General features: G+C 46.6%; 1 long non-coding RNA gene across 3 annotated transcripts in view; it reads right to left on the reverse strand.

Moving 5' to 3' along the window:
- LOC307179743 overlaps positions 1–11,189 on the reverse strand; it is an 893,234-nt gene that overhangs the window by 800,245 nt on the left and 81,800 nt on the right. For 2 of the 3 annotated variants that reach the window (XR_013825536.1, XR_013825537.1), the window contains exon 2: positions 6,958–7,209. This is a non-coding gene — a long non-coding RNA (uncharacterized lncRNA). Of the gene's footprint in view, positions 1–6,957; positions 7,210–8,015; positions 8,110–11,189 lie in introns of those variants that run through there. The other variant, XR_013825538.1, reaches the window with a different exon arrangement.

Below are 11,189 nucleotides of genomic sequence, written 5' to 3' on the forward strand. Positions count from 1 at the left end.
GTGGGATTTTCCCGGACCGGGGCACAAACCCGCGTACCCTGCATCAGCAGGCGGACTCCCAACCACTGCGCCACCAGGGAGGCCCCTGCAGGGTGTTTATTAAGCAGAGGATGGGGGAAAGGGAAGCAGGAATGGACAGAGCAGAAGTCCCTGGACGGCTTACTAACCCCTGGGGGTTCCGCGGCTGGATGGGCCCCCCGGATGTCCAGGTGTTTGTTCCCCTGCATCCATCAGCCAAACCTGTGGCTAGTGGGAAGGGCAGAGCCCGCAGTTGTGGTGGTGCCTGAAGGGGTTGAGAGAGGAGATTCCGTGTGGACTGCTCTCTGGGCAGCTGGGGCGGCCAGCCCTCCCTTGAAGGGGTCTTTGGCCACGCATGACAGCATCCACCAGACCTGCTACACTGAACTTAGGGTCCTGAGCAGCAACCCTGACACCTTCAAGTGCTGAGTAACTGAGTGAAGTAACACTGATTCTCTGCGAGCTTTACTTGTTCACTATGTGCAGGGCACTGGGTTAGCGCCAGTCATCATGAAGCAACCGTCACTCAGTGGCAGATCTAGTGTCTGGTGAGGCTCTTTCCGGCTCACAGACGGCCATCTTCTCATTGTGTCCTCACAAGGCGGGGAGCAGAGAGAAAGGAAGTCTCTTCTTATAAGGGCTCTGACCCATCAGGAGGGCTCTACCTCATGACCTACTCACCTCCCAAAGGCCCTACCTCCCATCACCTAAGGAGTTAGGTTTCAACATACAAATCTGGCGGGACACACACATGAAGTCCACAACATCCAGCCACCTACGCACACCCAAAGCAATACAAGTGCTTCACGCTTAAAGTAAGCCAACAGCATGGTTCATATTAGAGCTTATTCAAGATTAAAACAGCTGGTTGTACATATGATATCGCTTATATGTGAAATCTAAAGTATGACACAAATGAACTTGTGTATGAAACAGAGTCACAGACATAGAGAGCAGACTTGCGATTGCCAAAGCGGGGGGAGGGTGGGAAAGGATAGACTGGGAGTTTGGGATTAGTAGATGCCAACTATTACATATAGAGTAGATAAACGACACGGTCCTACTGCATAGCACAGGGAATTGTATCCAATCTCTTTTCCATTATAATGGAAAAGAATATAAAAAAGAATGTATATATGTGTATAACTGTGTCACTTTGCTGTACCGCAGAAATTAACACAACATTGTACATCAACTATACTTCAACTTACAAAGAATGTCTGGTTGTAAATTAAGAACCGAGTAAGAGTCAGGAGAGGAAGTAGGGGGAAATGAGAAAGAGGGGGGCTGCCACTCACATGAACTTTCTCCATGGGAAGAGGTGGCAGAGAAAGGCAGGCGGAACCCAGATCCCCGCCAGATCTGGGTCCAAAGTTTGGCTTTTCCACAGGTAAGCAATGCAACCAACACTTCTCTTAAGCTTTCATTATAAAATAACACCTACTTTACATGACGTGGGGGGAGAGTTAAATAAGATGCGTGCAGAGCAGGGTCCCTGCACTGAGCAGTCCCGTGGCCAGTGGCACTGACGTCATGCTCATTAGCATCTTCACCAGCTTCCCCACCACTCTCACCAAAGATGTACAGTCAACCCCCTCATCTGTAGCTTCAGTAACCGGCAGTCATCCTTGGTAAGAAGACATTAAATGGAAAATTTATAGAAGTAAACCATTCGGAAGTTTTCAGTTGTGAACGATTCTGAGTCGCATGGTGAAATCTTGAGGTGTCAGCTCTGTCCTGCTGGAACGTGAATCACCCCTTTGTCCAGCAAGTCCCAACTGTTAGTCACTAGTAGTGATCGTTTATTAGACCGACTGGGGTGGTAACACAGTGCTTGTGTTCCAGTGATCCTTTTTTTACTGACCCCTTTTTTTAATGACCCCAAAGCCCAGGAGGAGTGACGCTGACAATTTGGACAGGCCCAAGAGGAGGAAAGTGCTTCCTGTAAGTGAAAAGGTGAAAGTTCCCGACTAAGATCTACAGTAAGAACGAATCTTCTACCTGTGAAATTGTGAAGGAGGAAAAAGAAACCCGTGCTAGTTACAGCCACTGCATGATAATCCTTAGTTCAGACGGAAAAGGCGTTAAATTTGTACAATAAGATATTTTGAGAGAGAGAGAGTCCCCATTCACATAACTTTTATTACAGTATAGTGTTATAACTGTTCTATTTTATTATTAGTTATGGTCGTTAATCTCTTACTATGCCTAATTTAGAAATTAAACTTTAACAAAGTATGTACAAATCAGAGAAATCATAGTATATATAGGGTCAGTACTGTCTGCAGTTTCCAACAGCCACTGGGGTCCTGGAACATATCCCCCCCAGATGAGAGGGACCTGCTGTAGCCGGATGGCAACAGGTGCTTCTCTAGCCCACGTGACTGCAGGGATATATTAGTTGAGCACAATTATCCCAGAATATGGAGCCTATAGAATGCATTTACCATTACTCACTGAGTATTAAAGAACCATGGTTCTGCACAATAAAAGGCCCTTTTCAATTCCAGTGTAACCTGAAATATACTCTTTGGAACATGGATTGGGGCATGGCCATGTCCCTGCACTGAATCGCGAGCATAAAATATCAACAGAAGCAGCAAGGCAAACGCAACAGCCCTCAAAGAGGGAAGCCAGTGCAGAGACACAGGGCCAACCCCGGAGAGAATCAGGGAGTCCTCCCTAACGGGCATCTGGCACAAAGCACACGAGGAGGCGGCAAACCCTTTGAAATATGCAGAGAATAACACCCGCTTAAAATCCCAACTTGGAGAAACTGCAGATGCTCGAAGTTTCCTCCAGTTGTAATAAGTGCCTCGAGGACGGGAAGCTGCCGGCAGCACCGAGCAGCGTGGGCACCAGAAGTAAGAGGGGTGCCAAGTCGAGGAGGACGGTAGCTCCGCAGCCCTTAGATACGCTTCTCAAGGAGGTGACCTGGAGACGCTGAAGCGCAGGGAGGTACCCGCTCCCCACACGTGCCCGTCCCGCCAGGTGTGCCCCTGTGAAAATGTGTGTGTAACTGTTGCTCTGAAGTTCTCTGTCTATGCTTCTCTTTCCACGTCAAAGCTTTGCTTATTTTCAATGCATATATTTCTTATCATCAGAAATATCCAAATTCAAAAAAAAAAAAAAAAAAAACCCTGCAGGTATTGTTAGGGTGATGTCTGAGCGCTGACTATCGCCTTTGGTGATTTCTGTGTGCCTGCAGTGAAAAGTCAGGTACGAGCCTTCCTTGTGCCCATTCCAGGGAATGCCGCCTTGCCAAGTCTCAGGCCTCGTTCTGGACACACCTTAAAACCTTCTGTCTCGTTGTCGGGCAGGCCTGACGACCCCTTCCACGAGGAGACAAGGCCATGGAGAAGCAGCAGACTCCAGGTGGCACAGCTGGGATCCAGCTGGGACACACCCCAGGCCCCGCCAGCTGCCGGCTCAATGCCTACACGTTTCTGATTCTCTCCACTGCTTTAGTGATTTCCCCCCAAGAACTTTTCCATTAAAAGTCCTGGTTCAACTCAGGGACCCCACGGGCTGTTCAAGCCAAAACCCAGGGCGCCCGTCAGGCTCCAGACTCTGCAGGACCGAGCTGGTAACCCACACGATGGGTGACAGGCTGGCCTCAAATGCAAAATGTCTGAGCAGACACCCAGTCCTTCCCAAACTGTCTTCCAAGTTCACGTCTGAGAAAGGAAACAGTTAATATTACAACAAAAGACTCAGAAGAACACCCAGGAGAATTAAACTGTTAAGAGAACAAATTGGTGCTCAAAAGAAGGTGACAGTTTTACACCTTAACCCTGCCCAGGGAGGCGAACACTAATAATGTGAAGAAATTAGGTGTGAGCGTGACATTTCATGTCAGCAAGATGCCCAGCAAGAACCGTCCTTTCAAAGGGACACAAGCTCTCACCCAGGTTTCTTCGAATACTTCTCTGCCATGAAGTAGTGCCTAAGAGTTTACAGCTTTAAAGTAAAATTTTCATTACAAAAGTCCAGGTTTCACTATGGTTCGAATCCTGGTCTTCAAGATGTAAAGATCATTAAACATTTCAATCATGTTCAATAGTTCCCTGAATTGTCTTTTCAGTACATCAATGTTTTTCTCTATATTGATTTGAGCAACTTGCAGAGTCCATCTGGGCTTGATTTTCGAATATGAACAGCAAAAACCTTCACTGGAAGGAAAAAACAAGAGCTTTGCGCTCCAGCAAGATGCATTATCCCCCCCACCCCACCCCGCAAACTTTCTGCAGGAGAAAAACAGGCAGTACAAGGAAAGTAAAAATTGCCTGATGAGATGATGGGATTGTGAAAACTAAACAGCCACTTCAATTCTGGGCAATCACAGTGATACATCTTAGGTGTTCATTATTCTTCTTTCCTGAAAACTAGGTAAAATTCAAGGGTTGAAGCCATATTTACAATTTCAAGTTTATGCCTCAGAGGGTGATCAGGTTACAAATCAAAATCTAAGTGATGTTTTACAATCAAACTATGGAGTATTTCCATCAGCCATACCGAAGAGCAGCGTGTCAGGCCACTTAGAATACCCTTCCTTTTAGAAACAGAATACATTTCTGTACAAGCTTCATGGCCACCCTCAGGCAGATACCTGCTTCCAACACTTAACTCTGCACCAGGATTTCTTTTTCTCTCTCCAGCCAGGACCTCAGTCTTGGGCTAGAGACCCATCATTCCAAGAGTCAGCATGATAGAAGCACCCTAAAGTCATTCATTCATGCATGAATGCATCCATTCATTTTAAAAAATATTTAACAAAAATTTATTGAGCACCAAATCTTTGCTGGGCACTGTGCTGGAAACTTGATATGGTGGAGAGAATAAATATAATCCCAAACTTCATGGATCTTACAGCCTCCTGAACTGGGACTTTTAAATTGACGTGCCCACAGGTGCATGACTTTCCTCCCTGACCCGCTCCTGTCTGTGACACTCCCATCTTCTTAGACACACAGAGGGGAGGCCTTGATGGACGTGGACCTCCTCTCTCCTGGGTCCCGCCATTGCCAAAGGCCAGCTCCACGTGGCCAGACCCCCGACTGCCTTCTACTCCATGGAGGCGGTGGCTCCCTTGCTGGGTTCCCCCTTTGAACCTTCCTCTACTGCCTTACTATCAGGTTAAGTGTTGTAAAATGGAGAAGTCATCGTGTGATCCCGGGTTGTAAACTCTCCCGGGCTCTCTCGTTGACTGTCCTGTGCACCTCCCCGTTGGGTGAAAGTGGACATTCTGATCCATGGAGAGGTGGGGCAGAAGTTCTAACCTTCCTCCGAATAAGCCTTATTTGCCACTCAGAACAGCCCAAGGCAGGCTCTGAGCAGCAGCCACTCCTTACACCTGCATCTGGAAGTTCACCCGCTGCTACGTTGTAAAATGTCACCTTTTATAAGCAGACGGGCAGCTATAGAGAACAAACTAGCGGTTACCAGTGCCGGGGGCCATACAGGAGTGGGAGAGTGGGAGGTACCAATTACTGGGTGTAAGATGGGCTCAAGGATGTCTCTACACCACGGCGAATAGAGCCAATATTCTGTAATAACTGTAAATGGAAAGTAACCTTTAACAAATTATTAAAAAATGTAAAAACATTTTTTAAATGTCATCTTTTAAAAAGTTCACCTTTTTCTAAGGTGGCCAGATATGACACCACGGAACGGAGCTCGTTTTTAGTTTTAGGCAACAGCTAACCCCTAGAATGGACTCTCATGTACAGTTTCCCAGCCTCTTGCATTTTCTGGAGGATGAGGCCTGCCCACTACCCACCCCCCCAACACACACACATTCTCATCCACATTTCTGTTTCCCGTATTCCTTCTTTGGCAAGTCTTCCCCAAATCCTGAACCAGTTCCCACATAATGTTCTCTAACTCCAGCAGGGAAGCATCTAGCAAAGGGGGCACAACCTTCCTGAGACCCCCTCCCACTTCACGTGCTCAGCCTCCAGGTGAGCTGGTGCCGGCGGACGGAGGCCGGTGGGAGCGTGACACCTGCAACGAGCTCAGGAAGGTGCACCCTGACCTCTTCGCTCTCCCACAGGCAGCTCACTGACCATCGCCCCAGGCTCACCTTCCCTCCTCAGATGACCCCTCCTCTTGCACACCAGGCCTCCTCCCACCCACCTAAGGAGGGTTATTCACCAGCCCCCTCTCCTCCCTCCTCTCTCAGCACTGTTTTTTTTTCCACCAGACTGTGTGCATTAATCTACAATAGTGCTATGCTTTCTCCCGTCTTAAAAAGTAGACAAAACCCATCATGTTTTTCCTCTTCCAGCTGCAAGCTGCATTTGTCTGTCTTCCTTTACAGTAAAATGCCTGAGAAGGGTCTTCTATTCTCTCTCTCTCTTAAATTCCTCCTAGCCCTTCTTAAACCCATTTCTATCAGGCCTTCTGTTCCACCACCTCACTGAAACCGTTCTCACCACCATCCCCGATGTGCCTGCCTAGAGGCAGCGGTGAACCGTCAGCCTCCTGACTTGACCTCAGTAGTTCTGACACAGCCATTGAGATGGTCCTCCTGGAAACCCCTTCCAATTTTAGCTTACAGGACACCACCCTGCCCGTTCAGTAAATGAGAGTTCCATTTACTAGAGTTGCTCATACCAACCAAACAAACAAAAACCACGAAAAACGAAGCCGTCCCCAAATCCCTTCCTTCTCTCCCCGTACAGTCCATCCACTAGGACATCCTATTGGCTCCACCCTCAAAGCACATCCAGAATCTCCCCACCCCTCCGCCGCCATCTCCCTTGCTATGGCTCTGCTTCCACAGGTACACACAGCTGTGTACTGGCCAGTCGCCGCAGCCAGCCAGACACCTGACGGACGGTCGAGTCCAGACCCAGCCGACACTGGGAGACACGTCCCCCTGCAAGGTGCCTCCTAACCCACAGCCCGCACCTTCCTGCACCACAGCCCCTTTCTTACCTCCTCCACTTCAGGCTGGTGCCAGGAGGGCGATGGTCTCTCTCCGAACCGGGAGCACTTCTGGGGGCTCTGCGCACCCACCAAAGAAGCTGCACTGATGCGCCTGCCTGGTCCCCTCGGGCTGGGATGACTGTGACAGTCGTTGTCGCCCCAAACAAGCCAAGGATGCCACCTCCAACGGCTGTGTCTGTGTGAGTCAACTACACGCCTGTCCTCTGTATCTGCCCCACTTTTCAGCTGCCTGTTGATCAGCTGGAAAACAAAAATTAATAACAGGGAATGTAAACCTTGTTTTGGGTTTGGGTGTTTTTTTGCAGAAAGACTGTCACACAAAAGATATGAGTGATAACCAAACACAAGCTTATATTCAAGGGTTTGTGAATTAAAATGAGCTAGAGGGAACAGAGGCTGGGAAGAGATTATCCCTTGATTTCCTCGTAGACACATTCTTACCCATCTCTCAGGATGACCATATCAGGACGGCAGTATACACGGCACCATCACATTTATTTGATTGCCTCCTGAAGGGCTAACATTTACGATCACTGGTGATTTATAACGCTTCTCAGTAAGCACAGGTACCCAATCAAAACAACACCAGACAATACCAACACCAGCAAAAACAGGAAGAATCCAGCTGGTTGGGAGGCTATTATCACACTTGGATTGCCTTCAGAGAGCTGTCCCTAATCTCAAATCAGTTAAGTATATGTTTATGAACAAGTCATGAACTTGAACCAAAGTTGTGTTTTGCCTCATCAGTAACACTCTGGCAGAAATCCAGAGCCACCCGACTCCCACCCCATGAACAAGGGAAAATCAAAGTGTCCAACCTCCTGGTTTTGGCAGGTTTACAGATATGGTCGGAGCTCTCAATCTTCAGCAAACTCCCCTGACCTCAATTTCCCCTACCAATTATGGAATTGCAGTAACACTGCACATCCTTGAAAAGGACACTCCTCTCTCACGGAGGCCAATCTGGCCCAAGAAGTCATCTTGGCCGGCGAGCGGGGGAGGGGTCACAGTGACCCTTGCAAACACTGCAGGAATCCGCTCACCTCCCTGGCTGAGGGCAGAGACAGTGCCCAAAGCTTTCACGTCACTGGGCAATGAAGATCCGGTAGCAAAGACTTCTCACGTGACTGGAAAATGAGAAGTGCCTTAGGAGCACTAAGTAGTATTAGTTTATTATGTTTCCTGTGATTAAAAGCCACTATTCATCACCCAAGAGCATATGAAGTCAACTAGGGGGGTAAAGCCAGAGAGTAAATGCTGGGAGGAGAGATAAGCTCTGCGCCACCCCTGATGCCGAGGCATGTGGTTAACTGTGTTCTTGAAAAGAGCAGGAAAATAATAAGAAAGAGAAAAGTGGCAAGGAGTCCTCAGAGGGATTCTTGTTACACTGGTGTAAGGTACGGGGGTGGTCCTCTTCTTGCCTGTTACTCCACAGGTGAAAGAGGATTCATATTGGCGTCTGAGGTCACCCCAGTAAGAGCACAGTACCACTGTGACGAGAACCTAGGAGTGTTACTCACAGGGCACCCTGTGTCCTCAAAAGCCAAGTACATCTTTACTTTTATATCCTGTAGGCTTTCTAGAAATTAAAGGACTTACAGGACTCTCTTAAGATACTTCTCACGTTTCACACAGAATAGTAGCAATGGTGATCGTCACGTACTGAGTGTCTAGAACAATATTCACGACAATGAATACAGGTTTTCTGATGTCCATTCATAGAAGAGACTCAGAAGGTGGCCGAGACAACACACAGTCATGGGACCAGTATCTGAACCCGGGGTCATGACCTTCCTACAATGTGGTGATGCCTCTCTACCTCCAAGGAAGAATTAGAGGAAAAAAATAAGGGAAAGAAACATAGATTAAATTACCAGATTAGATGGACTCAAGTTTGCAATGTTAAAATAAATAAACAAATGCTACCATGGGAACTTCGGATTAATTTTGGTTGCATTTGTTTATTTATTTTAACATTGCAAACTTTAGTCCATCTAATCTGGTAATTTAATCTATGTTTCTTTCTTCGGATTAATTTTGGTTGCGCTTTCCAGCCATAGGCCCACTCTTACAATTTCCCATGACACTACCATGTTCTGTTTATTTTTGTTTTAATGCCTCTCATTTTGACTGCAGCCAAAGTTGTTTTTCTTGGCCAAGGATTGTCTAATCCTTATATTTTGTGCCAGAAACCAATGATAAATCGCATAGTTTTGCAAGAAATCACCAATTTCCGTCTATCAGACTTTGGTACGAATCATTAAGCTTCATCTGGTTGCTTTCCTGCCCCCTCAGGTTGAGTAAACTTCACACAGGCATCTTCCCAACTCTTCGCGCTGATTTCCCATTTCTTTTTTTTTTTTAACATCTTTATTGGGGTATAATTGCTTTACAATGGTGTGTTAGTTTCTGCTTTTTAACAAAGTGAATCAGTTATACATATGTTCCCATATCTCTTCCCTCTTGTGTCTCCCTCCCTCCCACCCTCCCTATCCCACCCCTCCAGGCGGTCCCAAAGCACCCAGCTGATCTCCCTGTGCTATGCGGCTGCTTCCCACTAGCTATCTACCTTACATTTGTTAGTGTATATATGTCCATGCCTCTCTCTCGCTTTGTCACAGCTCACCCTTCCCCCTCCCCATATCCTCAAGCCCATTCTCCAGGTCTGTGTCTTTATTCCTGTCTTACCCCTAGGTTCTTCATGACATTTTTTTTTCTTAAATTCCATATATATGTGTTAGCAATTCCCATTTCTTAAAGTACTTGCTTTAGAAAACTTTCGGTCGTAAATACTTTCTCTGCCCCTTGAGATGTAAATCTTCTACAACCCAGGACTGCCTTTCTTGGGGACCTGGGAACCATCCCTTTGAACATAATCCTAAGGGAATAAGGTCCCTGTCTCCCAGACTCTGTGGGAAGATAGGGGACCAACTTCTACAAGCACCAGTCAGCAAATGTGGATGGTCTAGTCACAATGACCACCCTACCCCCTGATGTCCTTCCTAACTTTTCCATTGTTTCATCCACTTTAAAATGTTCCCACTTCTTGTTTCACTGGAGTTGAGTTCAATCTCTCTCTCTCTCCTATTGCAATAGTCTTGAATGAAGTCTTCCTTTTCTTTTTAACTCTGTCACTGTAATTTTCCTCTGACCATCTAAGAATCTAGATGCCATGAGTGTCCAGTAAAGAACTGGAGGTGGATGAGCCATGATGCCAGAGAAAACTACTGAAGGCCAAATGTCAGCTGACTGCACAAACATTAAGATGCCAATATTTAAACTTGCTCAGTCTAATGTTCCATCCTTTACTAAGTCATTTTTGGTAATAAACTTCTAAGAGTCCCATCATTATAAATATCAATTCCTTTGGGAAACAGATGAGCTCATTTTAAATCTCCGTCTAGTTTGTCTTTAAGCCATTATGTAGGCAAGATATTTTAAGTCATTTTGTGAGTGAATCTGCACCACACCTCACCAGAGGGGAAAACCATCGGTATAGTCACATCAGCAGCACAGATTAGGAAAGAAAAAGGAAGTAGAAACATTATAACTAGAGAACAGCACAAACAACAAAAAAGTCAGAAAGCCCAGTGAAAATAATCATATAAAGGGATGTGATGAAATGTAAAAACATATCTCCCCCCCACACACAAATTATCCCTTTACAGACCAAAAAATACATGCCAAGGAAGGAGTGGTTTTCTTAATCTTTCCTAGAGATAAATAAGCGATCCTTTCCCTCAAGGATCTTACAGTTCCAGAACACACTGCTATATTACAAACATCAAAAGGTAAAAAGAAAAACAGGGGAGGAAGGAGAAATGATGGTCATCCCCGCACCCCCGCCGCCCCCAGTGCGTGGGCAATTAGGGACGAGGCCAGAACGAGAAGTCAGGGCTCCCGATTTACCCTCAACATCTCCCTCTGTGATCCACGGCCCCTTTCTGCCAACAGAGCTAATTTCTAAGCATGGCAATTACATTCTTCCTCCCTAAGTTTCAATTACATGAGATGTCATTCCTTCAAGTCCTTGCTGATCATACATAAAGCTCTTGCTGATGACAAATAAAACTCTTCATAATCTGGACCTGAAATGAGATGCAGTCTCATCCCCCTGTGACTTCAAGAGAGCCCTGGAGAGTCCGCTGAATTCTCACTGCTCTCCACCGTGAGGCTGAGTCTGTATACATCCACATTGAGGACCGTGGCTTTCCCAC

The sequence above is a fragment of the Stenella coeruleoalba genome (genome assembly GCF_951394435.1).
Source record: "Stenella coeruleoalba genome assembly, chromosome: 21".
NCBI classification, from domain to species: Eukaryota; Metazoa; Chordata; class Mammalia; order Artiodactyla; family Delphinidae; genus Stenella; species Stenella coeruleoalba.